The sequence below is a fragment of the Heterocephalus glaber genome, unplaced genomic scaffold (genome assembly GCF_053883595.1).
Source record: "Heterocephalus glaber isolate CG9 unplaced genomic scaffold, H.glaber_assembly_v1.0 deba00001150, whole genome shotgun sequence".
In the NCBI taxonomy this organism is placed as follows: domain Eukaryota; kingdom Metazoa; phylum Chordata; class Mammalia; order Rodentia; family Bathyergidae; genus Heterocephalus; species Heterocephalus glaber.
Window position 1 is genome coordinate 1,310,192 of NW_028258204.1, and position 27,276 is coordinate 1,337,467.

The 27,276-nt window shown below is 42.0% G+C and overlaps 1 long non-coding RNA gene across 2 annotated transcripts in view; it reads right to left on the minus strand.

The window, feature by feature from the left end:
- Positions 1 to 5,860: 5,860 nt before the first annotated feature.
- The window catches only part of LOC110347417 (uncharacterized), an 88,112-nt gene continuing 66,696 nt past the window's right edge, over positions 5,861 to 27,276 (minus strand). The window contains exons 4-5 of one of the 2 annotated variants that reach the window (XR_002392046.2): positions 9,078 to 9,160; positions 5,861 to 7,882 (exon numbers count right to left, since the gene is read on the minus strand). This is a non-coding gene — a long non-coding RNA (uncharacterized LOC110347417). Of the gene's footprint in view, positions 7,883 to 9,077; positions 9,161 to 20,547; positions 21,658 to 27,276 lie in introns of those variants that run through there. The other variant, XR_002392047.2, reaches the window with a different exon arrangement.

Genomic DNA, 27,276 nt, shown 5'->3' on the forward strand with positions numbered 1-27,276 from the left:
CTGGTGTGCGCCAGGTACCCATGGGGGCCCATCTCCAGCCAGCAGACTCAGTCCACACTTACAGCCTCCCAGAAGCCCAGCCCTGTCTCCTGCACAACAGTTCCTCTGCCTGGTCCATCCTCCTCTGGAGCCAGGGAGGACACTGGATGTGTAGCATTTCTTCCTCTGTACCAGCCCTGCCCCTCTGCCATCTTGCTGCCCAGGACCCACTAACTGTGACACAGGTGTGAAAGTCCATCACTTTCTGCTGCTTCCTCACACTGTAGTGCAACAGTGCAACATGGCATGCACATCCTCCTAGGGAACTTCCTGCCAGATCACCTGGCCTGGATGTCACCTTCTGGGGTGCTCTGCCCTCACTGGGGGCTGCCATGAAAGCTGGTTCAGGAATCTGGCAACCAGCAGCTCCTGTGTGACCAGCTCCCGTGTGACCAGCTCCCATGGATTACAGAAATGAGTAGTTAAATCCCATATGCTCTATGAGTCCAGAGAGAGATGGAGCCCTGCAGGTCAATGTGCAGGGCCCCAGCCACTGTCCAGACTAGCAGTGAGCAGCTCTCAAGCCCACCTTCCCATCAGTCCCCATCCTTTCTCACCAGCAGGGGCCATACTAAACCCTGTGCTATTCCCACATTAGTACACACAATGACAAAACAAAACTGCCCTAGGCGCTAATTCCCAGGAAAGAATGTGCAAAGAATTTAAGAGTTTAGCTCTGAAATATGCATTTCCAAATACCAATGGAAAATGCATACATATATGCACAGTCATACTTCTGTCTGTGGGGTGTGTGTCTGCAATTTCAACCAATTGCAAGTAGAAAATATTCCAGGGGGGAGAAATGCATCTGGAGTGAATATTTTTATGTCATTATTCCCTAAGCCATTTGCATGGGCTTTACATTGTATTAAGTATGCAAGTAAAAAACATTAAAGCAGGGGTCCTCAACACCTGGGGCCATGAACAGGTATTGGTCTATAGTCTGTTAGGAACCAGACTGCACAGCAGGTGAACAGTGGGTAAGGGAGTAAGCAAAGCTTCATCTGTATTTACAGCCACTCCATGGTACAAATTACAGCCTGAGATCCACCTCCTGTCGGATCAATAGCAGCATTAGGTTCTCACAGGAACTGGAACCCTATGTGAACTGTGCATGTGAGGAACCCAGGTTGCCTGCTTCTTATGAGAATCCAACACCTGAGGGTCTGAGGTGGAGCTGAGGCAGTGACATTAGCACTGGGGAGAGGCTGCAAATACTGATGAACATTAGCAGAGAGGTTTGACTTCACAGAGACCTAATAAACAAACTACTTTCAGACTCCTATCATGAGTGGCAAGTGACAATTAGGCTGCATTTGGCAGCAGGCTTTAGAATTGCAGGTGAGTTGATGCACTTCAACTATACAGTGCATCTGCTGTCTGGCTTTAAATCACAATCCCAAACTTATTTTAGTCTCTATGTAGCCCATCCATTATCTTATTTCCCATGTCCATATGTACCTCTTATTCACACTGTGCATTTGTCTTAGTCACAGTTTTGGTAAGTCCACAAGCTAACTGTGGCCAAAATGATAAAAACAAACACCTCCTGAAAGTTTCTTTGAGAAGGGAAAAAGACCCAAGGATGAGACAGCAAAAGACTCTAAGACTGCCAACAAAAAGAAAGCTACACTTAAAAGAGAAACAACTCTACTTATATTACAGATTCATTGGAACAAGTGATCCACATTCTCCAAGCCCACTTTGTATAATATGTAATGATTGGCTATCCAATGAGGGCAGAAAACCTTCAAAACCTTTATCACATGGAGACCAAGCATCCTGCATTTAAAATAGAAAAACAAGCCTTTGTTTTTTTCCAAAGAAAAAAATGTGGAACAAAGAACAAGAAATTATTGAAGGTCACCACTTCAAATGTGTCTGCACAGAGTATCATTCTTAGAGTATCACTCTTAGTGGCTAAGTTGCTAAAGCTAAGCTATTGCTAAAGCTAAGAAGCACTTTGCTATTGCTGAAGAGTTGATTCCCTCCTGTTGCCAAGGACATCCGTTGTGAACTTTTAGCTCAATAGTGGCTCATGTTCATGTTCCTCATTTGGTTAGCACCATAAATAGACACATTGATAAAACACCAGGAGATACTGAGACACACTGTTAGAGACAATTAACGAGTCACCATGGTACAGGTTGACAACAAGGAAACCATGCTTGTTTTATGTGATATATATTTCAGCAGGATGTGCATGAGAATGTGTACTTTCGTTGTCAAGCAATACCACGGCTACATAACTGTCTAAGTCTTTGAATGATTACATTTCAGGAAAACTGAATTGGTCATTTTGTGTCAGTATGTGCATATGGAGCAGCTGTCATGACTGGATGACCTTCTGGTATCACTACTTGGGTCACAGACGTCACTCCTGAATGAGTCTATGTACTGGGTCATCTGTACAGAAATGTTGGCTATCTGAAAAATGTCATCTGAACTTAATAACGTTTTTCAGAATATGATTTAAATTATTAGTCTCACTAAAGTACATCCCCTTAACTCACATCTGCTCATGAAGCTCTATGAGGAAATAGACACAGAACACACATGACTTCTCTTATACACATAAGTGAAGTGGTTTTTTTAAGGTTAGGTCACTGGCCAGTTTTTGAATTATGATAGCCACTCCAGAGATTTCTTTTAGAAAAATAGTTACTGGAAGCACATTTCAGTGGCACAGAATGGGTCATCAAACTTTCTTACTCATGTGACATAATTTGCTCTGTTTACTGAACTTAATCTATCACTTCAGAGGAGAATGGCAACTGTGTTCAACTTGGCAGATAAAATGGATGCATTCAAAGGCAAATTGAAGCTATGGAGGTGATTAGTGAACACTGAGATTTTTTTTTCCAGTACCAGGGATCAAACTCAGGAACTTGTGCTTGCCAGACAGGCACAGAGCCACTGAGCTACATCCCTGGCCTGGAATTTTTTATATGTTTCAAATATCAGCAGAGATTTTAAAAGAGATTGAGCCAGGGCCTTCTTTCTCTAAACTGGTAAATATCACCTACATCACCATTCAAAAGAGTTTGAGCATTATTTCTCAACCACAAAAGATCTCTGACTTGGGAAGGAATGGATTGTGACCCATGTGAGAATAAGCCAGATCAACTTTGTACTCAAAGAGGATCAACCATTTGAGATCATAAATGACAGTGGCCTTAAAAATATATTTTAGACAACTTCATATCTCCACATGGTCTGGACTAAAGTCAAGGCAGAATATTCTGAGATTGCAACAAAAATCCCTGAAAAGCCTGCTTCCATTTCCAACTACCTGTCTTTGTGAAGAAGGGTTTTCTGCAGTGACAGCAAGAAAAATGAGATTATGAGTAGTCTGGGCATAAGCAATACACTTTAAATGCCACTGTCTCCCATCACTCCCAAATGAGAGTGTCTAGTTGTAGGGCTCCCACCAATTCTGCATTATAATGAATTACAGAATTATTTTACTATATATTGCAGTGTAATAACTACAGAAATAAAGTGCATAATAAATGTAATGTACTTGAATCTTCATAAAACAACCCCCAACCCTGGTCCATGGAAAAATTATCTTCTACAAAACCAAGGTTTTGGTGCCAAAAAAGTTGGGACTACTGAATTAAAGGCTATGTGTGGGTGATGCACAAATGCAGTGCTGTTTTGTTGAGGAGCATGGAGGATCTGCGGACTTTGGTGCTCAAGGGGACCCTGGAGCTCATCCCCCAGGGACACTAGGGAGCACTGATAGAGACTGAAGCACAGTATTCCTGAGGGAGAAAGAAGTCCACTGTGGAAATGATGTTGAGGGACAGGGACAGGGTGACAAGAAAGGTGAGGGTGGACTGAAGGACAAGACCCTGGCCAGCACGTGGGAAGAGGGTGAGGTTATTCACTGTGAACAGAAAGAGAAAGGTGGGGTGATGATTTCCTGTCTAACGTGGGCCACTGGGCAGAGCTCAGAAGAAGTCTGTAGGACCCCACCATATTTGGAGGCCTTGAGCCACCAGAAGGAAATGTCCACAGTATGTGCAGTGTGATGGGCCATGTGGAGACTGGACCTGTACCCCATGATGTGAGGACAAGTCCCAAGCTCACAGGGACACCCACAATACTGTTCCTGTTCTACATGTGGCTCTATCTGGTTAGGCCATCTCCCCACTCCAGAGGGGAGCCCATGGGATGTGTGGTCCCTCCCCACATGTCAGGATTGACAGACTCTGGGTGCCAGAGTGGGAATAGGCTGGGACACCATATTCCCTGTGGGCCCAACACCCTTGACACAGGGAGTTCTGGACACCATGGATCCCTGAGAGAATCCGGGAGGTGAGGCTTTAGGAACCTGAGGTCATGGGCTCAGGAGAAGAAGGTTCCAGAAGCCCAGTTTCACCAGCCAGGGTAACAAATGGGTGTTGGCCATCAGCTGCTATGTGGGAAGGGAATGGACTTGTCTCCAGGCTGTGCCTGAGAGTTAGCCTGATATCACAGCCTACTCCTGCCCACAAGGCCCTGTCCAGCCTTTCCACTTTTCTCACAGGAAACAGCTGACCAGGGCACCATGCTGCCATCTTCCAGGACTCTCAGCCCCAGGTAGCCTGGAAGGACCTGTCACCTTCTGAGAGAGAGCAGCTCTTTCCGCCACAGGAGCAAAGCTGTTTGGTTTTAAATCCTCATAAAAGCGGCAATGCTCATTTCCTACATTGGGTTGTATTTCCTAATTACTGCCCCAAAGGAGAACTGAGGGAGGAGGAGAAGGGAGAAGAGGGCTGGCAGCCTTCGTTTGTGCGTTTAAATAAAGTGTGATTAAAAGCACACCCTGTGCATTTCCTGAAGTGCTCACCTTCCTTTTGGACCTGCCTCAGGAACACAAAATGGAATTGCTCAAAAATATGATCAGTCCAATGTAAAAGTAATTGCCACTTATTTTGTTTATAAACCCAGCTCTGCCAGTGACATCAGATTAGAATTAACTGCATCCTGTTTTGATGCTAACTAATATTTGCCCTAATACTAAGCATAAATAAGTAGGAATTTCTCCTGAGACACCACAGATATTACATCTTTAATGGGACCTAATAGTCAGAGGCAGGCCGATAGCCCTGCTGTGGGATTGCAATTATGTACGCTCCCCACCCCCTTTTAAATTCACAGAGAGGAGCACTCAAAGCCATTAAGCTTTCTCCAGAAATGTCGAGTAAAAATAAAACCATCCACGTGCAAGCTCCTCCACCATCCATTCCAGAAGGTGACAGCATTCCAAACACACCCTCGGAGGCAGTGCCCTGTCCCAGGACTCCCGGTAAGTGGCCGCTGCCACCCAGGCTGCTGGCAGGAGGCTGTGCAGCTGGAGGAGCCACCCACACCCTCCCAGGCTGGAGCCCCATTCTGAGTGAGCCTGCCTCCCACACCCCCCAGCCTCCCTGGTGTCTCTGAGGCTCTGTGGGGAGGCGGACAGGATGGGGTCAGATTGGGAGACGAGTTTGTGTCAGGGTTGTGTCAAGAGAACCTCAGACTGCAGAAGCCCACAGGAAACCTGTGAGAAGCGCCCTTCCTGGGACTGCCCCACCCTAGCGGCAGCTGCAGGGCTGAATGAGCCTCCCTGCCCCTAGGGGGCACCATCCTGCCAGGGACCTGTTGCATGTCTTCTTGGACAAGTTTGGCCACTGCTAAGTAAAGCCCAGTCTTTCTGTTTTACAATTTTTATGATTTTTTTAATACAGAAAAATACAAAGAAAAAAAAAGAAACCATACCAACCCACAGTTCAAACCACTATGAATTAACCAATATGCTGATTTGACATATTTCTTCTCCTGTTCTTTGTATGATCCTTTTTTTAATTGCATAAATAATACATATATATGTATATATAACGAGTCCCTGATAGAAAGCTTCAGCTCAAACTAAGGCCCTCTCTTTTGAGTTTTTCATGGTCACCACCTCGTTTTTATAATTTGTACAGTCAGTCCCTCATATTCAGGGTTCCACATCCACAGATTTCACCAACAAAGGGGTCAAAAATATTGGAGAAAAAATACTGCATCTGTACTCAACATGTTCAGACTTCTTGTCTTATTACTATTCCTTCACAGTGCAGTACAATGACTCTTCCCTTAGCATTTATACCATGCTAGGTTATTATAACTCATCTAGAAACGGTGCAAGATTTACAGGACAATGCACAGGTTGTTTATAAACGCTATCCCACTTTATAGAAGGGACTTGCCATCACAGTTTTGGACACTGGGTGTCCTAAACCCACCTTCATGGATACTAAAGGAGGATCATAAGATGGGTGCATAGCTACTCATAGAAAACCAGTAATAACATTTGGCATGTTCCATTTTCATAAGTGGCATACAGTGGTTTCTCTGTACTTAGTTTTTTTCTTTTTCTCACTTGATATTAAGTTTTTGAGTTCTATCCTTGTTGACTCAGGCAGACTCGGATCTCTCTTTCATGCTGTCCAACGCATTCATATTCATAAGGATCTCATTTAATTTAACACACACACACACAGACACACAAGCACACACACATGCACATGAGAGCCTCCTGCAGGATGTTACAGTCCATCATCATCACACACACTGCTGCTAGGACACCCTGGGCAGTACCCTGGCCTAACACTCTGAATCCTGAACCACTCCCATCTTTAAGGCTACTCAGCCACCACCCTGAGACAGATGGCAGCCCCCAGAGCGAATACCCAAAGGGGATGTGCTGAGTGATAGGCTAAGTGCATTTTAAATCCCTTCTAGTCTGTGCAGGGCTCTAACTGGCCATACACAGTCCCAAAATAAACCCCTTAGAGCTCAGGGGCATCCACTGTGCTCTCAGGAGGAATTAGCCCTGGACTGTCTGGAAAACCAGATTACAAACCTTTCACATGGACAATGCCATTTGGCCCCTGCTTGCAACTGTTGCTAAATTGGTGTGAACTTTCACTATTATACATTTGTATTTTAAATTACAAGTATATTGACAACATTGCATAAGTGTGAAAAGAAGTGAAGTGCCACTCACATGGAAATAGAAAATCACAGTTTTCTTATCTCAAGGCAGTGAATCTTTCTTAAAAATTAATTTATTTGTAATTGACACATAGGAATTGTACATATTTATAAGTACAGTGTGGCATTTCAATATATGTCCGTGATATATAATGACCAGATCCAGGTAATTATTGGCATATCCATTGCCTCAGGCATTGTTATGGTTTATATCCAAATGTGCCCCAAAGCCTCAAGTGCTCATAGGTGGGGCTTTGGGGAATTGATCAGACCATGGGGTGTGATACTCATGGGTGGATTAGTCCACTGATGAGTTTATATCTAAATATGATGTTGGGAGGTGAAGCCTGGTTGGAGGCAGTGGGTCACTGGAGGCGTGGCCTGGAAGGGTTTCTCTCCCTCCTCCTTCCTTGATCTCTCACTGCTTCCCACCACCATGGCATGAGGTATTTCTCCTCTGTCATGCCACCCTTCCTTGGAGCCAGCCCACTGTAGACTGCAATCTCTACAAACTGTAAGCCAAAATAAACCTCTCCTCCTTAGAGTTGTGTTGAGTATTGTGTCTCAGTGAAGGGAAAATAACTAAGGTAGGCATATAGCATTTCCTTGTGTTAGAAAATTCAGAATGCTCTCTATTCGGTATTTGGAAATGTTCAATTACTTGCTGTTAGCCATGGTTATCCTATTCAAGGTAATGAGTTCTGACAGCCATAATGACACAAGTCCACTAGGTGGAAGATTAACAGGGTCTTCTTAAAAATTGAAGGGTGATATCTGCCAAACTCCACTCAGAGTGGGGCCCCAGGTCCAAGGCTCTTTGTTTCTATGACATCACCTGCAAAACAAAATGAACCTGACTTTGAGCAAGTGCTGGTCCCACTGCTGGTGAAAGAAAATCCGAGGACGACAGAAACATGTGAAATGACACTTTTTCATTTAAAATTAGAAAAGTCAATCGCTTCTCGGCCTTTTGGCTAAGATCAAGTGTAAAATTTAAAAAATCCAGAATGTGGGAAATTCTACAGAACAATCTAACTCAACCACAAAAAAATAGAGTGAAAGGGGTGCTGCGATGGATTATTTAAACAATTTGAAAAGACTTATTACCAAACTAAAAGTTTAAATTTGTTTGGATCATCATTATTACAAATCAACTGTAAAAAGATACTATATACAAATCAGGGTAAATTGAACACATTAGTATTAGATAGTATTAAGAAATTACTGGGGCTGGGGATTTGGCTCAGTGGTTCCGCTGCCTGCTTCGCAAGTGGAAGGAACCGAGTTCGATCCCCAGCACCAAAAAAAAAAAAAAAAAGAAAGAAAGAAATTACTGTTGGCAGCCAACATTGTGCTTATGACTAAATCCAAATCTCCCAAATAAACCCCCCCAAAAAAAGAAAGATCTCACACACACACACACACACACACACACAGAGCAAATAAAGCTACACAAAACCCATGCTCTCTCCAGTTAAAAGATAGAACCTGTCCAAACTTTAAAAGACTTATTTGAGCAAAGACACAAACACACTGTGGGTAATGGAGTAAAAAGCATTGTGGCTGGAGAAAAGGAGCTGGACATAGGGGAACTGGGAAATGTAGATTAGCCTTGTGGTGTTGAGTTAGGATAGAGGTACCATAATACATTAGAGAGACAAAATCACTAAGTGGCTACACAGACTGCATGTTTGTGGAAGAGTGAGTGGATGTGGGTGTGTGTACATGAACGTGGCATGGTAGACCACTAGAAGTAATGATGCCCAATGCAAAGGGCACAGTTGGCATCCAGACCTTTGATTCCCAATGCCATATCTGCTCAGAGAAGCCAGCATTGCTTGGCAAAATAGCTGACTCCCAGGCAGGAGCACAGAATACAAATGAGACTGGAACATTTCTTTGTGCTAGGAAGTGCTCAAACATTGTGGTGACGTATCTAAAGAACACTGGATCCAACATGAAGGCCATTCACTGGCCAAATCTGAAACAGTGAAAACATCAAAATAAATAATGGCATCATAGATAATTACCTGATGCATCCAGAAATCCATCCTGAGCTCAATCAATCAATCAGTCACTAGGGGAAGAAATTCTTCCTTACAGTAGAGGTCAACTAACCGAGGAAGAAAATTTGAAATTAGAAGTCATCACTTGTCAATCATCGTAACAATTCCCTCAGGCAAGAATCATCAACTGATGCTGCAGGTGAATGGGAAATTTTGAAGAGTAACAATATATAGAGAGAAGACTCTGTAGTGATAAATGTCAAAAATGAAAACAGTAACTTTAGAGTTGGTTGGCTGATCAAAGTTGACATCCTGAGACAGTGCACTGAAAAAAAGATAGCGCCACTTCTGCCGTGGTCCCACTGAGCATGCTAGTCCTAAATCTAACTACCACGGGGAAGCCCTAGGAACCCCACACCAGGGGATATTCTCCAGGGTGATTGGCCTGTGCACCTTGAACACAGCAGTGTCAGGGAAGACAGAAGGAGCTCGGGACCTTTTCCTAAGTGGAGGTAGATGAAGAGGTGTTACAACTCAATGTTATATATGATTTGTGGTTTGGCTTATTTGATTTTTGCTTCTTTTGGTTTTGTTTTTGCTACAAAGTATACCATCATGTAAAATCTGAATACAGCCTCTAAGTTAAGTAGTCTTACACTCAGGAAAACTACATGATTTGTGGGCACGGTGCAAAATGAGTATTTGAGCCACTTGTTCAAAAACTACTAGGCTGAAGAACATGAAGCCAGCCTGGGGTCCTTCTGGGGCTGCGGTTGTCTTGTGCAGTTGTTCAGGTCTGGTATCCAGTTGTGTGACGTAATTTTCTGGCTATAATCACTGGACCCCAGTTATGCACAAGAATGACTCCATCTTGGGGAAATGCACATTGTAGTATTCAGGGGTAAATGGACATCAATTCCACAAGTTCTTTTCAAATGGTTTAGAAAAAATAAAATGTGTGTCACAGGAAGGAAGGTGATTAGAGCAAATAACATGTCACATTAACGCTGGAAATCCTACAGAGAGTATAACAGAACCCTTTGCACCATTCTTTTAACATTTCTTTGAGTCTAAAATTTCATTACAAATTTTAAAGGATGCAAAATAAAAATTATTTATTTTGTCTCATGATGATGTCATGCTGCTTATGGCTTTTTAAAAAATGAGCATCCAAGACACGCGGGCAGAGCCGCATGGGCAGAGCACCCAGAACTGACTGAGCCTAGCTCTGTCCAGCTGTCTATGCCTACTTGTGACCAAGAGCAGGTAAGGAACCCCCAGGCACACCCTCCAGCTGCCTCTGGCCTCTTGCCTGTGCAGCTACCTGGTTCCACACTACAGAGGCACAGGGGGACATAAAGGCCATTGTCCTGAGCTGCAGATGTGAACAAGAGAGAGAGGGCCTCTGTCAGGCTCCCTGATGATAACTGAAGCCCACTGGAAAAGTGAAGAGAATCTCTGCAGTAAAGGCACACCAGACCACCATGCTTGGTAAGTTAGAGGGATCATCAGCTCCCATCAGAACCTGGACTATCTTCAGGGGAAAGGCAGCTGGAACCTGCAATAGAACCTTGCAGAGTTCAACCCCACAGCAGAACAGGGAGCTCAACTTGGGACTTGCAGCCAGAAATCTGCCTGAATCTCACGGGTCTGTGACTGGCTTACTGAGACTCATTGACTTATAACTACACACTGCTGCCCACGTTGTCTATTGTGACAGAAGAGACATACCCTAAAGGACTCCCTTCATTTTTATCTTTTACTTGTTATTTACAAAATTACCACTATTTTTTGCTCTTATTTTTAATTTCTTTCCTTCTTTTTCTACTCTTTTAAATTTTTTATTTTCTCTTTTTTCTCTTTTCTCTTTTCTTTCTCTCTCTATCTCCCTCACTCCCTTTCTGTCCCACATTGTTCTTCATCTCTTTTTGTGTTTCTGTTCTGGCCCTAATTCGTATTTCTTCTTTATTTTTCTTTTCTTCTCTTTCCTTCTCTCACCTGTGTCCTCTGGGCTCACTGCTAACTTGCCTCTACCTATCCCTCCCTCCCCAACTCCTTCTAACACTCCATTCCAAAGGGTAAACTTGCTACATTAAAGAGTTTATTCACTATAAACATATGTGGGGTTGGTCCTTGATTTTGATTTAATTCATACAGTTAAAGGCGATAGATTAATAACTACCACAAATTGTCATTTTCTAGGAGGTACTTGATGCTATTGTGTTGCTAATTGTATCACTTGGGCTAAAGTGTTGTGATTGATCTAATCAGTTCTCCTTCCTGGTATAATGAAAATGAGACAGCCTCAGAGCCATTAGAGACTCAAAACCTAAAGACTAGCCATATCTGGAACACAACTCTGAGAAGCAATCATTCCATAAGGATTCTAAATACATCAACAAACATACTTACAATAAGCAACTTCAAAGTATCAACCCAGAAACTAAAACAAGGAGAGTACCAAAAACAGAAATGAGAAGTCATTTAAGCAAGTCACAAACTTGGACTTCCACCTCACAAAAGGCAAATTCTGGGGGAAACGAGGTGGAAAAGTCTGATAATCAACCACCTGGACACCCTGACCTGATAACACAGGAAGTAACAAAACAGATGAATGAGGCTCTAGAAAAATTCAAAGCAGAAATAATCTCCCAGATAACTACAGAGATGGTGAGCAGAGTGAAAGACATGATTAGAGGCTCTAGAACAGAAACAGATTAAAAAAAGTAGATGAGCTCAGAAACATGCTGGTAGCCATGAATGCCCAGCATAAGAAAGAAATGGAAACCATGATCCCCCAACATAAGAAAGAAATGGAATCCCTGAAACAGATTCAAACAGATATTCAGGAGATCAAAAACTCCATTGAAAGCATGCACAGCAGATTAAGGGAATCTGAAGATAGAATATCAGATATAGAAGACAGGATTGCAGTGAAGGACCATGAAAACACAGATTTCTTAAAAATAGTAAGGGACCATGAGAAATCAAGCCAGCAGCTGCTAGATGATGCAAAGAAGAACAACATAAGATTGAAAGAAGACCACGAAAAAATAGGAGAAAGTATAATTGACATTAAAAAAACTGTTCACAGAAGTAATGGTAGAAAACTTCCAAGACAGAGGTGGAGAATTGGACATACAGATAAGTGAGGCATATAGAACTCCAACTAGCCATGATCAAAAAAATCTACACCTAGACATATAATAGTCAAGATCCCAGAAACCCAACAGAAGAACAAAACCCTACAGGCAGTTAGAGAAAAGAAACAAATCACCTACAAAGGAAAACCCATCAGAATCACAGCAAACTTATCAACACAAACCCTCAAGTCAAGGAGAGACTGGAGTGAAGTATTTCAAGCCCCAAAAGAAAATAACTTCCAACCTAGACTGTGGTATCCTGAAAAATTATCTTCCAAAATTGATGGGGAAATTACATACTTCCACGACAAAGAACACCTGATAAATTTCATGAACACCAAACCAACAATTCTAAGCAATATCCTACAAAAAGACAATGAAGGTCACAACTCCATGAGGCCCAACAGAGGGAAGCTGCCAGGCAGGGTAAGACACTAAAGGGAAAGGGGGAAAAATAAGAAATAAAAGAGCCAACAACAGTATAACATCATGATGAGGATGAGTCAGTATCTATCAATTATAACTATTAGTTTTAATGGCCTCAATTCACCAATCAAAAGAAACAGACTGGCAGAATGGATTAAGAAGCAAAACCCAGCAATATTCTGTATATAAGAAACACACCTAACTCAAAAGGAAATTCATAGACTGAAAGTAAAAGGATGGAAAACAGTCCAGAAAAAAGCAGGTGTAGCAATCTTATTTGCAGACAAAGTAGATTTCAAACCAAAACTAATTAAGAGAGACAAAGATGGTCACTACATCCTTGTGAAAGGAACAATCCAAGAGGAAGAGATGACAATCCTAAATATATATGCACCAAATACGAATGCCCTCAACTATACAAAACAAATATTAATGGACATGAAAAACCAAATAAACACTAATACAATTGTAGTGGGGGACCTCAATACCCCAATGTCACAAATAGATAAATCAACTAGACAAACAACAAGCAATGAAATGCTAGAACTCAATCGAACAAATGAACTTAACAGATGTTTACAGAGTGTTCCACCCCACAAAATCAGAATACACATTCTTTTCAGCTGCACACAAGTTGTTCTCCAAAATACACCACATACTTGCCCATAGAACATGTTTAAATAAGTGCAAAGGAATTGAAGTTATCCCCAGTATATTATCAGACCATAGTGCAATAAAATTGGAGATCAATAACATAAGAAACTGCAAAACTCCCACAAACACATGGAAATTGAATAACACCCTCTGGAGCAACCAATGGGTTGTAGAGGAAATTAAAGAAGAAACTAGGCAGTTTCTACAAGAAAATGATAATGCCAGTATGACATACACCAATCTATGGGACACACTGAAAGCAGTTCTATGTGGGAAATTCATAGCAGTGAATGCCTGTATTAGGAAAACTCAGTTAAATAACCTAATGCAGAACCTCAAGCTCCTAGAAAAAGAAGAGCATAATAAACCCAAAGCTCATACAAGAAAGGAAATTATAAAGATCAGAGCAGAAATCAATGCAATGGAGACTAAGAGAATGATACAAAAAATTAATGAATCAAAGAGTTGGTTTTTTGAAAGAATAAATAAAATCAGTAAACCTTTAGCCAACCTTATCAAAAAAAGGGAAGAAAAGGCTCAAATCCATGCAACTAAGAACAAAAAAGGTGAAGTCACAACAGACTCAGCAGGAATCCAGAGGATCATCAATATCTACTTTGAGAACCTGTACTCTAATAAAATGGAAAACACAGAAGAAATGGACAGATTGCTAGATACATATGAATTGTCAAAGTTAAATGAAGAAGATATAGAAATTCTAAACACCCCAATTACAATGAGTGAAATTGAAAACGTAATAAAAAATTTACCAAGAAAGAAAAGACCAGGTCCTGATGGCTTCACTGCTGAATTCTATAAGACATTTAGAGAAGAACTATTGCCATTACTCTTTAATCTCATCAAGGAAATTGAAAGGGAAGCAAGGCTTCCAAATTCATTCCTGGAAGCAAGTGTTACTTTGATTCCAAAACCAGGGAAAGACCCAACCCAAAAAGAGAACTACAGACCAATCTCCCTAATGAAGATAGATGTAAAAATCCTCAACAAGATACTGGCAAACAGAATACAGAGGGTCATCAAGAAGATCATACACCCTGACCAAGTCGGATTTATTCCAGGGATGCAAGGATGGTTCGACATCCATAAATCAATAAATGTAATACACTATATTAACAGAGTCAAGGACAAAAACCATATGATCATCTCAATAGATGCAGAAAAGGCATTTGACAAAATCCAACACCCATTCATGATAAAAACGCTACAGAATATTGGAATAGAAGGTCTTTATCACAACCTGATTAAAGCTATCTATGAAAAATCAACAGCCAACATCATACTAAATGGTCGAAAAGTGAAAACTTTCATGCTAAAATCAGGAATAAGACAAGGATGCCCACTATCACCACTCCTGTTCAATATAGTTCTGGAAACATTAGCCATAGCAATTACAAAAGAGAAAGAAATAAAAGGAATAAAGATAGGAAAGGAAGAAGTTAAACTCTCATTATTTGCTGATAATGTGATACTTTACATAGAAGATCCAAAAAACTCAGTCAAAAGTCTTGTAGAACTAATTGACAGATTCAGTAGAGGAGCTGGATATAAGGTCAACACTCAAAAAACAATAGCCTTCTTATACACAAATAGCAGACACATTGAGAGAGAAATTAGGGAAACAGTTCCTTTTACAATAGCATCCAAAAAATGAAATATCTAGGAATCAACATAACAAAGGAAGCAAAAGACCTCTACACTGAAAACTATAGCTCTCTGAAAAAGAAGATTGAGCAAGGTATAAGAGAATGGAAAAACATCCCTTGTTCCTGGATAGGAAGAACCAATATAGTGAAAATGACCATACTTCCAAAACTATTATATAGATTCAATGCAATGCCGATTGAAATTCCAACAATATACTTCACAGAGCTAGAGAAAACAATCCAAAAATTCATTTGGAACCAGAAGAGACCTAGAAGAGCAAAAGCAATTCTAGGCAACAGAAACATGGCTGGGGGTATCACAATCCCCAACTTGAGACTGTACTACAAAGCTACTGTGATAAAAACAGCATGGTATTGGCAAAGAAGCAGACCTGAGGATCAGTGGAATAGATTAGAAGATGGAGAAACAACTCCAGACATACTCAGCCACCTCATCTTTGACAAAGGAGCCAACCACCCTCATTGGAGGAAATATAGCCTATTTAATAAATGGTGTTGGAAAAACTGGATTTCAACCTGCCAAAGATTAAAACTAGACCCGTACTTAACACCATGCACTAAACTAAGATTGAAGTGGATTAAAGATCAAAATATTAAAACAGAAACACCAAACTTGCTCAAAGATAGGTAGAATTCTTGAAGATATTGGCATAGGAAAAGTCTTTATGAACAAAACCTCAGTTGCCCGTGAACTAGCACAAAGAATCAACAACTGGGAACTCATTGTATTAAAAAGTTTCTGCACTGCAAGAGAAACCACCAACAGAGCTAAGAGACAACCTACAATATGGGAAAAAAATTTTAGCAGCTGTACCTCAGACAAAGGTCTACTATCTAGAATATATAAAGAATTGAAAAAAATCAGAACACTCAAATTCAAAGACCCAATTCAACAATGGGCATCTGAAATGAACAGACATTTCTCAGACAAAGAAGTAAAAGCAGCAAATAAGTACATGAAAAAATGTTCAACATCACTGGTCATTGAAGAGATGCAGATGAAAACAACACTGAGATTCCACCTCACCCTAGAAAGAATGGCTGCTATCAAGAAATCAACCGAGGAAGCTCCCCGCCTCCATCCCAGGCTCCTAGGGCAGAGAAGGTGAGCCAGTCCCAGCACCTGGAAGGAAGCTCCCCGCCTCCATCCCAGGCTCCTAGGGCAGAGAAACTCAGCTGGTCCCAGAACCCTGAAGGACGCTCCCCACCTCCATCCCAGGCTCCTAGGGCAGAGAAGGTGAGCTGCGTGAGCGCCAGAAGCACCCCCCACCCATGGAAATGAGAAAACACACAAGCCTCAAAAACAGAGTGCCAGATCACCTACAGCAACCCCAAAGGGAAATGAGATGGAACAATCTGATACTCAACCACCTGGACTCTCTGAACTGGCAACAGAAGAGGATCTGGGAAAAATGAAATCAGAAATAATTTCTCAGATAACTGAAAAGATTGTGCTCATGGTGCAAGACATGATTAATAAATCTAGAAAGGACACAGATAAAAAAATAGAGGATCTGAGGAACATGATGGAATCCCAACATAGGAAACAAATGGAATCCATAGAACAGATACAAACAGATTTCCAAGAGATTAAAAACTCCATCAAAAGTCTGCTCAGTGGAATGAACCAATGTGAGGATAGAATTACCCATATAGAAGATAAGATTGCAATTAGTGAGGAGAAAAAGAAAAATTGCTTTTAAATTGTAAGGGAACATGAGAAATCAGTCCAGCAGCTGCTAGACAATGCAAAGAAGAATAACATAAGACTGATTGGAGTCAATGAAGAAAGAGGAGAGAGTGCAGATGACATAAAAAATCTGTTCTCAGAAGTGATGGCAGAAAACTTCCCAAGGAGGGGAAAAGAACTTGACATACAGATAAGTGAGGCATATAGGACTCCAGCTAGCCTTGATCAAAAAAAAAATCTACACATAGGCGTATAATAGTTAGGATTCCAGAAATCCAACAGAAGAACAAAATTCTAGAAGCAGTGAGAGAAAAGAAACAAATCACATACAAAGGAAAGCCCATCAGAATCACAGCAGACTTCTCAGTGCAAACCCTCAAGGCAAGAAGAGCTTGGAGTGATGTATTTCAAGCCCTAAAGGAAAACAGCCTCCAACCCGGATTGATGTACCCTGCAAAACTAACTTTCAAAATTGATGGAGAAATAAGATACTTTCATGATAAAGAGCACCTCAGGAACTTCATGAATACCAAACCAGCACTCCAAATCATTTTAGACAATACCCTAGGAAAAGACAATGAGGATCACAACCCCAGGAAACCCAGCAGAATGAATCCATTGGGAGTGACAAATTAAACGCAAAGGGGGAGAATCCAACAAAAAGAAAAAGTCATGACAAGGCTTTTAAAACTTTTAACTTCATCTCCCTAATGAGTGTATAATTCAGTCTTATTATCGTACTGATTAGTATTTTTCTGATTCTAGAGTTGCACACCATTCCTTGTGCTATACTGGCTATTTATCATCTTCTTATGTCTACATTTTAATTGGGTTGTCTATTAATGAGCTCTAAGAATTCTTTATATATTCTGGTCACAGGTTATATGCATTGTAAATATGGTCTGTTTAAGGACTACTTTTCATTTTAACGATGTCATTTAAAGTTCTAAATATTGATGGAATCTCATTTATCAATTTTTTTCTTTTATACATCATGTTTTTTCTATCCTTGGTAGTTCTTGCCTACCCTGAATTCATAAATACTTTCCCTTATAATTTCATCTTAAAGTTTTATACTTTTAGGCTTTCATATTTAGATTCATAGATCCCTTCAAGTTATTTTCATGTATGGAAAAAAAGAGTTGAGGTTAATTTTTTATATATGGATACCAGGTGTTCTAGTGCCATTTGCTGAAAACACTATCTCTTCCTTGGCTCTTGAATTGAGTTTATATTCTATAAAATGCTAATGTTAAATAATCTTTCAAAACTCAGTGGACCATATATGTGTGGTTCTATTTCTAGATTCTCTGTTTTATTCCAATGATCTATATGTCTTTCCTTACACCAACACTGCCTTGATTACTGTAGCTTTAGAGGAAGTCTTAAAATTAGGTACTAAAGGTCTTCCAAGACTGTTTTTGTTTTTGTTTTTGCTTTTTAACTTTTCTAGGTCCTTTGTACTCCTACATAACTTTTAAATTTCAGTATCCAATTCTTCATTTATAGCAAGTATACACAGACCTGAATTTTTATATATACCTTGTGTTTTCTAATCCTGCTAAATTCAAATACAAGTTCTAGGGGCTCCTAGAGATTTCTTAGTATTTTCTCTGTAGGTGGTCATTTCATCTACATATAAAGATTTTGCTTCTGCCATGCCAATCCTATCCTAGTTGTATCATTTTATTGCCAGACTATTTTGTTAGGGACTAGGTTTCAAAGTTTAATAGACAGATAAAGAGTAAGCATATCTGCCCTTGTTCCCCACCTTAAGGAGAAAGCATTGTATCTTCTCCATTCATATAAGGCATTCTCGCTGGAAGTATGGAGTACATGTCTTTAATTTGTTGAGAAGTTTCTGTTCTACTTCTAGTCTCCTGATAGCTTTTACCATGAACAGCTGTAGAATTTGGTCCAATACTTTTTCTCCAACTAGTGACAGGATCATATGGCTTTTTTCTTTCCTCTGTTAAAATGATGACTTTTGGGGGTGGATCTTCCAATGCTGAACCAACACTGCCATCCCTATAACAAAACCACTTTCTACATCCTGCCAGATCTGACTTCCAATAGTTTGTTTTGTTAAACAAATTTCTATCTATGTTCATACTTTCCTCTATTATCTTTATCCAGTTTTAGGATTAGCACAATGTTGAGTTCCTAAAATGAGGGGAGAAGTGTTCCTTCTTTTTTCTGCTTTAATTGTTTGATATAATTTATCAGCTAAAATGTTTATGAGCCTGCTGTTGTCATTTAGGTAGGTTTTCAAGCTAGGAATATACTTTCTTTAATAGGTGCTATTCAAATTTTATATTTCCTCCAGAGTTAGTTTCATTTATTTGTCTTCCAAGGTACTTCTTAGAAGTTGTCAAATTTATTTCAGAAAAGATTTTTGTAATATGCTTTCTATATTCTTTTAAATGCTGTAAAATCTGTGGTAATACCTCCTAGATCTTAATATTGTAATTTAAAAATGTATAACTGATATTGTGTAACAGGAAGAAAAGGTCTAAAGGAGCAGGAGAATTGGGAGGGGTAGGGGAAGGGAAAAAAAGGGAAAGGAAAAAATATGAGAAGAGGAAAAAAAATGGAAACAAGGTCTTTGCAAATAGGGAAGGGTGGAGGGGGTGAAGGGATGGCAAGGGAAGGGGAAATAAAAAATAAGAACGAAGAGACTCATGTAATGGTATAAGATCCCAATGATAAATGTAACTGTATTTTATACCGAAAATGTACCAATAAACTTAATGGGGAAAATAAATAAATAAATAAATAAATAAATATTGAAAAAGAAAAGATATCAACCAATAACAAATGCTGGCAGTGGTGCGGAGAGAAAGAGACCCTTCTCCATTGTTGGTGGGAGTGCAGACTGGTGCAACCACTGTGGAAATCAGTATGGAGATACCTCCAAGAACTGGGGCTAGAGGTCCCATTTGACCCAGCTATTCCCCTGCTGGGTATCTTCCCCAAAGAATTAAAAGAATCATACCACAGTGATATATGTCCACTCATGTTTATAGTGGCACGGTTTGTAATAACTAAAGCTTGGAAGCAGCCCAAGTGCCCATCAACTGGAAACTGGATAAAGAAGATGTGGGGTTTTTTTTATATAAAATGGAGTACTACTCAGCCATAAAGATCGAGAAACTAGAGACATTTATAGCTTAATGGATGCACATTGAGGCTATACTCTTAAGTGAAATAAATAGGACACACGCATAAATACTGAATAGTTTCTCTAGTGTGAGAAACTGAAAGTGTAAATAAGGATTAAAATGATTAAAATAAATAATTGATAATCTGAAATAGGAAAAGGTCCAAAGGTGTAGGGGTGGTTGGAGTGGAAGGGGAAAGGAAAGAAGGAAAAGAAAAAATTATGAGAAAAGAAAAAAAATGGGAATGAAATCTATGTAAATAAGGAAGGGTGGAGGGGATGAAGGGCACACAGGTAATGGGGAAAAAATAAGAACTAAGATACATCATGTACAGGTACAAGCACCCAACGATAAATGTAAATGTATTGTATATCTAAAATGTACCAATAAAATAATTTTTTTAAAAAATGAACATCCAGGCTGAGGATTTAGCTCAGTAGTTCCACTGCCTGCCTCGCAAGCACAAGGACCCAAGTTCGATCCCTGGTACCAAAAACAAAAAAAAGAACATCCATTAGATATGTTGAAATATGAAGCAAATATTGCAAAATTTAGTCATTGTGTAACCTAGGTGCTGGTTTATTATCTGCTCTTCCTCTGTGTATAGAGACATTCCTCATTCAACAATGAAGTTTCATTCCTGCGACTCGGTTGTTAAATGAATTGGTCACTAAATGAGGAACTGTATATAGCATGTACAGTACAATATTCAGAACAAAGGAATGTTCAAAGGGAACTCCAACACGATGACTTTGCTTTTATTTGCATAAGTCTTACATGCAGTACTATAATGTATAGCAGAACATAAAACCACAGTTCTATACTGTGCAGTACAATCAGCAAAAATTAGAGTAGTATATAAACAAGGTATACTGTATGAAAAAAAGACACTAAGGTTCTATAAACAAGATGTACAGAACTGTATAAAAAAGAGACAAGTCATAAGTCCAATCAGCGGGGTCATAAGACTGCATAGACAGGTCATTACATAAGGAATAACTAATTGAAATTGTTTGTAATAAACAGTTTTTTGAAAAGTCATTCTTAATTCCATCTGACTACCGTACCATTTTGGTGGATTCTCTTCCAGCCCCTGGGGTGAGACGCATTTTATGTTGCATACACCACTCTAATCCTGCCTGTTTTGCATTTTACGTTGCCAGTGTCTTTCTAATTGGCTCTTTAATGGCTGCATATTAGTCATCAGCCAGAAAATACCCTAAATCACCCTTCTCATTGTTGATGTTGTAGCTTGCTTACACAGTACACTCAGATATACAGTGCTGTTCCCTATTTTTAATCTCCTTGTATAAAAGATTTCCAGGTGAGGCATTTCTGGATCACAGACATGGTCCTGTTTATGAATCTTGAAGTGCTTTGCCAAATTGCTTTCCAGAAAGTGGTGCTCATTTACACCATATGAGACTAACCGCTGGGAGTTCCCATGAATTTTTTAACTGGTGCTGGGGTTGTGTCATATGCATCTTTCTGACTCCTGTTTGGTGAGTTGTTGTTACTATGCTTCTGTTGGGGGGATTAACGTACTTCCAAATCTGCCTGAAAGGTTTTGTATCTCATATTGTGTTGGCCTCCAGAGTTTTCCTTGAAAAATTAACTTTAAATCGAATGAGCGTGCTCTGTGATGTCCTCGTAGCTAGACAGCCATCAGCTGGCCACCTCTCATATCCTGAGAAGAGCTCCATGCCCTGATAAGACGATTATCACTCAGAAAACAAAACAGTTATGTTTATTTAGAATGTAAAATGTCATGAAAGGGCTTTCTGTAGCTGAAACTTCTGGCTCCATCTTCATGATCAAAATAACCACCTTTTAGAAATGGCTTATCTGAAAAAAAAAAAAAAAAGAAAAGAAATGGCTTATCTGGTCTTCACACTGCTTTCTTTTCAATCAAGTCAGATGATCTCATGAGAAGTAAAAGCAGGTGGGTTGGGTAGCCATGTACGGCTAATCCATAGGAACAACAGCCAAACAGTCTCCATTTCCACAGGGGAAATGATTCTCCAGGTTAGTCGATTGCTAAATAACTCCACCTGAAACTGACAGAAAGGGGTACCAGCATGGAGTGTGACCTCCACATTGTCCCAACAAGCATGATGTGAGTTTAGGCTGGAGCACAGGTGATGATTCAATGTTTGGCCCTCCTTCCCCAGGCACTTGTGTCTCTGTCCCCTGCCTAGGTCTTGCCTTGTCTCCCTGTCTTATCCCTGCGGTACTAACTAGACCACCATGCATTCATGTGTAGTAGGGTTAGTGCTGGGGGGAAAGCAGAGCTCTCATGGGAACTGTCAGCAGTGGGATAGGTGGGATGGGCACATGGGGGACTTCTTACGTCCCCCTGCCACTTCTCCACCAATAGCTGGACCTTCCAGACACACAGGCAAATTTCTACCATTTGAATCACAGTGTTGGTTTCAGTTAGAGGTTCATGAATATTGCACTGAGAGTTTCCTGAGCTCCAATGGTAGGGTGAGCACAATACTTGCTCTCACTGGCTACTCCAGTACCATGTCTGTGCATACCCTCAGCACTTCCTCACATCCACCAGAAACAACCAGCATCTCATGAGGTGCATGGAACCACTGGTTTGTATCAGAGAAGATGCAATCACCAGTAGAAGATTTTCTGTTTGTGATATCTCCTTTTGACAGGTTGCCTGTCCTCAGCTTATCCTCCACCGTCACCCTCCCAGGGTCCCACAGATACAGCCTGTTGTTTCATTAGATGCAGCCACACCCACTCATTTGCATGTTGTATAGGGATCCTGTTGAGCTCCAATGCAGAGATGAGGAGCTGTGACAGGAATCCCTAATGGCCCACAAAGTCTGAAGTATTTATTATCTACTCTTTAAGATGATGTTTGCCAAACTCAACTCTCAGTCTCCCCAGCATTGGATCCACTTTTAGATTTTCCCCAGGACTGCTCTCTTTTGAAGGAAAGCAGTTGACTGTTTTCTGGTTTCTGCCTTTAAAAGCTTAAGCTTGCACACCCACACCAGATCCTGTGGGAGTGCACTAGGAGCATGACACACTTCCACTCAGTCAGCAGAAGGCCTCTCAGGCACCGAGCTACTTCTCTCACAAGGCTGTGGCCATGGGAGGGAGAAGAAAAGGACACTGGGATTGCTGCATATCACCCTTTAAGAGCCAGACTATGGCTGGGGAAGCTCCTTGGTGGGGAGTTCTTTTTTTTTCAGTTTTTTAATATAATGATTTTAGTTTTTAGCAACCATAATTGATGTAATGGCATCAAATTCAGAGTCCTGATTCTGTTCATTCTTTTGTTAGTCATGTAAATGCTGGTTTATTGCCAAATGTCTCTTACTTTCTATGCTAGTCTTTATACAATTTTTCAGTTTTGATTTTTTTTCTTTTTGGTACCGAGAATTGAATTCAGGGCCTCATGCTTGCCAGACAAGGACTGTGCCACTAAGCTACATTCCCAGCATGGTAGGGGATTCTTACCTAGCTTGTGCAAGGCCCTAGGTGTGATCCATACCACCAGGGGTTGGGGACTTGGTCCTTACTGGGAGGACCATCAGGGCCTCATGCAAGGGAATCTAACCCCTGAAATGAACTCCCCTTGGCATCTCTGACATCAGCAGATGGGCTATAACTGGCCTGAGATGGGAGGCAGTAGGAGGAGGCCAGGCTGGGGTATAGGAGAGAGGACAGGCCCGAGGAGGGAGCTAGCTGTGAGAGTCCTCCCAACCCAGGGGACTGCACCTCTGCCCAGCTGAGGGAATACAGATCCCAGACCAATGATCTCTCTGGAAAGATCGCGCAGAGAGAAGCTGTCTCTGACCTCTGGCACCAGCTGCACTCTTGACTTCTAGCAAAGACAGCCAGAATGTAGCCATGGCCAGATAATCTCACCCAGATTTTATCAGCAGCAAACATAAAAAGATGGTGAAACCATTAGCTACTGTGGAAATGCTAACCAAAAGCACCATGAGACTCTACTTCTCGATCGCTAGGATGACTAGAAACAAAGTCAGATGACAGCAAGTGTCGGTGAGCATGTGGATAAAGCAACCCAGCTGTGCTGCTGGTGGGGCTGTAAAACAGTGCAGTCACTGTGGGACATGGAGTGATGGTTCCTCAATTAAACATAGTGACCATGTGACCCAGCCATCCCACTCTCATTTATGTACCCAAGAGAAATGAAAACAAATTTTTACACATATACAAAAATTTGTACTTAAATGCTAATAGCAGTGCTATTCACAATAGCCAAAACTTAGAAACAAACCAAATGTCCATCAAATATGAAGGAATAAACAAAATGTAGTATCCCCATACAAAGGAATAGTATTCAGCCATCAACACTGAGACCCATTGCTACAATAGGCAGTGTCTATAAATCTATAAGTCTATAAATCAACCACTCAGTCAACTTCTTTCTCACTTTGCTTTCTGTTCTGCAGAGACCAAGAGGCCAGAAACTACATTTTGCAGGCTCTGTCGCAGACAGAGTTTCATAGGTGACCTAGTGTCCAGCTCAGTTGGGAGGGGAAGAGCACAGCAGAGGGTCTGGCCACACAGCAGGACCCAATGTCTTCCAGGATTTCCGTTGGTAGAAGCTTCAGGCTCCCTTCGAAGCTGTAGTGGGCTCTCAGTGCTGTGGGGCCAGGGCCACAAAGCTGTGGGCAATGGCAGTGTAGAATTCAGCTAGAGCAGGTCCGCGTATGCACACTTGGGCAATTTCCTGGCTGTGTGGCAGCCAAGTTCATTCCCTGGTTTCCCCAGAGACCCTGTAAGCAGACTTTCATGGTTTTAAAATCTCCTTTCTGATGAAGCTAACTGGTATGAATTTTGTTGATTCCTAGTAAAACTTCTGTACAACACAGGTGGGGAGCCCAGGGCATGAAGAGCTCCTGGGGATGACAATGCTTCAAAGATATGATCCCCTTTAAACAAGTCCTCTGAGAGAAGCCAAGCAAATTTACAAGCATCTTGCTGAAGTTGTGAGGAAGAGATATCACAAGTTTCCAGAGAGGAAGGGCTGGTAAGTGAAAATTAATTATAAACTTCCTATAATTATGAATTTATAATGTGTAAGAGGTCAATGGTTTAGTCTTTACTTAGTACACTATTTGCTTTATTGTATTGAATATATATATATATATATGGGGGAGCAGTTTGTGGGTTCATTTCTGGCCTCAGTCTTCAACTCTGTTTTCTCAAAAGCTTCCCAACAATGGGGTTTCAAGGAAATCACCACTGGGCCTGGCACAGATTCCAAGCCAAGCACTGTCAAGATGACAAAGCCAGCAATTAATTGAGTGTGGCTGGGTGATTGTAGCCATCATCTTAAGCAACAGTGAAGGAGCAGATCTGAGGATGTTAAACTTTCCAGCTGCAGCGCTTCACCACCATCTAAGCAGCCTGTGATTTCTAAGCCATGGAGGCCTTATTTTCCCACGCTGGTGGTACGCTTGCAGTTGGCAGTCTCTCTTAGTGCCAAGATTCCCGGGCAGCTTGTTGACCCCCAAAGCCCTTGTGAGAGCCCAGGAGAGAGTTCAGGGACTCATGGAGCCTCTAGCTCTGAGACAACGCGACACTGGGGAAGAGAAGACAGCCGGGCTGGCTCCCCAGCACCAGGCTGCTGGACAGGAAAAGGATGTCACCCTGCCATGGGGAGCAGCTTGCAGAGCTGCTGCTTGCTCCCAGCCTTGGGATGCAGAGTGAGTTCCCAGCAGCACAGGGCACCAGGCACCCAACTGAGTCACACCATTCACGGGAGATGACAGCTGCGAGGGCTATGACCAGGCCATCTGGGAAGCAGCGATTTTCACTTGGAGCCACAGAGCTGCCCCACCAGCTCTGCACACTCGGGCACTCTAAGAGGGGCACACTGAGTTTCTTGGAGCCAAGATGAATAATCCAGCAGGGCTGGTTCTCAGATTCACAGCTGCTCAGGGCTCCATGACCCACAAAGCCACACTTCCCGACAGCCCTCAGTGGCTCTGCATGGGGAATAAAGTGCCCACTCTCACCTCGGCTTTTGGGGCTTAGCTCTTTGCCATTCCTCCTGGCACCAGGGTCTCCGCTCCACTCACAGGTGTCCTGTGCCTTCCCCTGCCCTGGATGTTTGCCTGTGCTCTTCACCACTCTGCACTCCCCACTTGTTTGCCCATAGGTGTGGCTACCTTCTTTAGGTCTCTGCTCAGGGACAGTGAAGACTTCATCTCCTCAAGCTAAACCTATGTCATTCTAGGTGCTTTGAAACACCTGTTAATCGGGGGAAGGAAAGTCTCCAAGAGCTGGGTGATTCTAACCAGGGTGACTTACTAACAGCTAAGGGACAGGGTGGTGCTTGCGCTTTTCCTTTTCCTTATCTTTAGGCTCCTGAGCAAAAGCTGGGGATGTGCACTGTCCTTTTGGGTTTCCTTGATCCAAAGCTTTCCTTCTGGTCACATTGTAGGCTTGCTGGTGGCCACTCAGAGGCAGAGCCCACTTTGCCGTGACAGTGACCAGAGTCTCAGTCCTCACCACTACTGTTCCTTTGTCCTGTGCGAGGCCTCTCTGGCTTCTCTGCAGCCTGCTTGATTCTTCTATTCCTGATTGACCACTGAGGACCAGAACATTGGGACCATTAGGAAATGTGGTGAGGGTCACAGTTCTTGTGTGACAAGGCTGTGACTCTACACCTAGTGCTCTGTACTTCATATCCCAGAAGCTCGTAGGTCCAGGGTGCTCCTGAGGGAGTCACCCGAGTCACCCAGGAAAGTCCCTAACCCGAGCTTTCCTGGGGAGCTGAGTGGGCTGAGGATGAGGCTGGAAGCAGTGAAATCCACAGCCAGTTCTTGGGTCCAAGGCAGGGCCAGCAGCTCCGACCTGTCCTGGGTGTAACCTGAGCTCAGAGCTGGAAGTACGGGGACCATAGGGTGAGGGCAAATCTTTCCCGACCCCAAAGCTGCCTGTGCAGCAGGAGGGCATGGTGGCTGCAGTCTGCTGACAGCTCTGGAGTGCAAGGAGAATTAACTAATAAATGATTGGGAAGCACTCGGCAAATGTAAAGTGCTATATAAATGCTTAATAGTAACAGCCACCCTGTCAGGCATCCAGGGCTGTGTTTGGGCGCTGTGGTCCCTGTGTAATGAGACTGAACCCTACAAAGTGCTTTACAAATAGTAAATAATTCATTCTCAGGGCACTCCAGGGAAGCTAGAAAGTATTCCTCCTGCTGAGAGGATCAGAGATCCAATATTTGCTGGGGCTGCTCAGCCAGGAGTCCTCGCAGAGCTGAGTTTGGATAAGGGGCCCTCTGGGTCGGGCCAGGCGGCCGGCTCAGTCTGGGAGGGAGCCTGTACCCACCCACGGGGCTCTGCTCTGATCCAGGGAGCCGGGAAGAGCGTGAGGCCCAAGAAATTGAATGAACACAGCCTGGGAAAGGCTTTCGGCTGTCTGGGTCCTTGACCTTTGAAGAGGCTGGATGCTTCC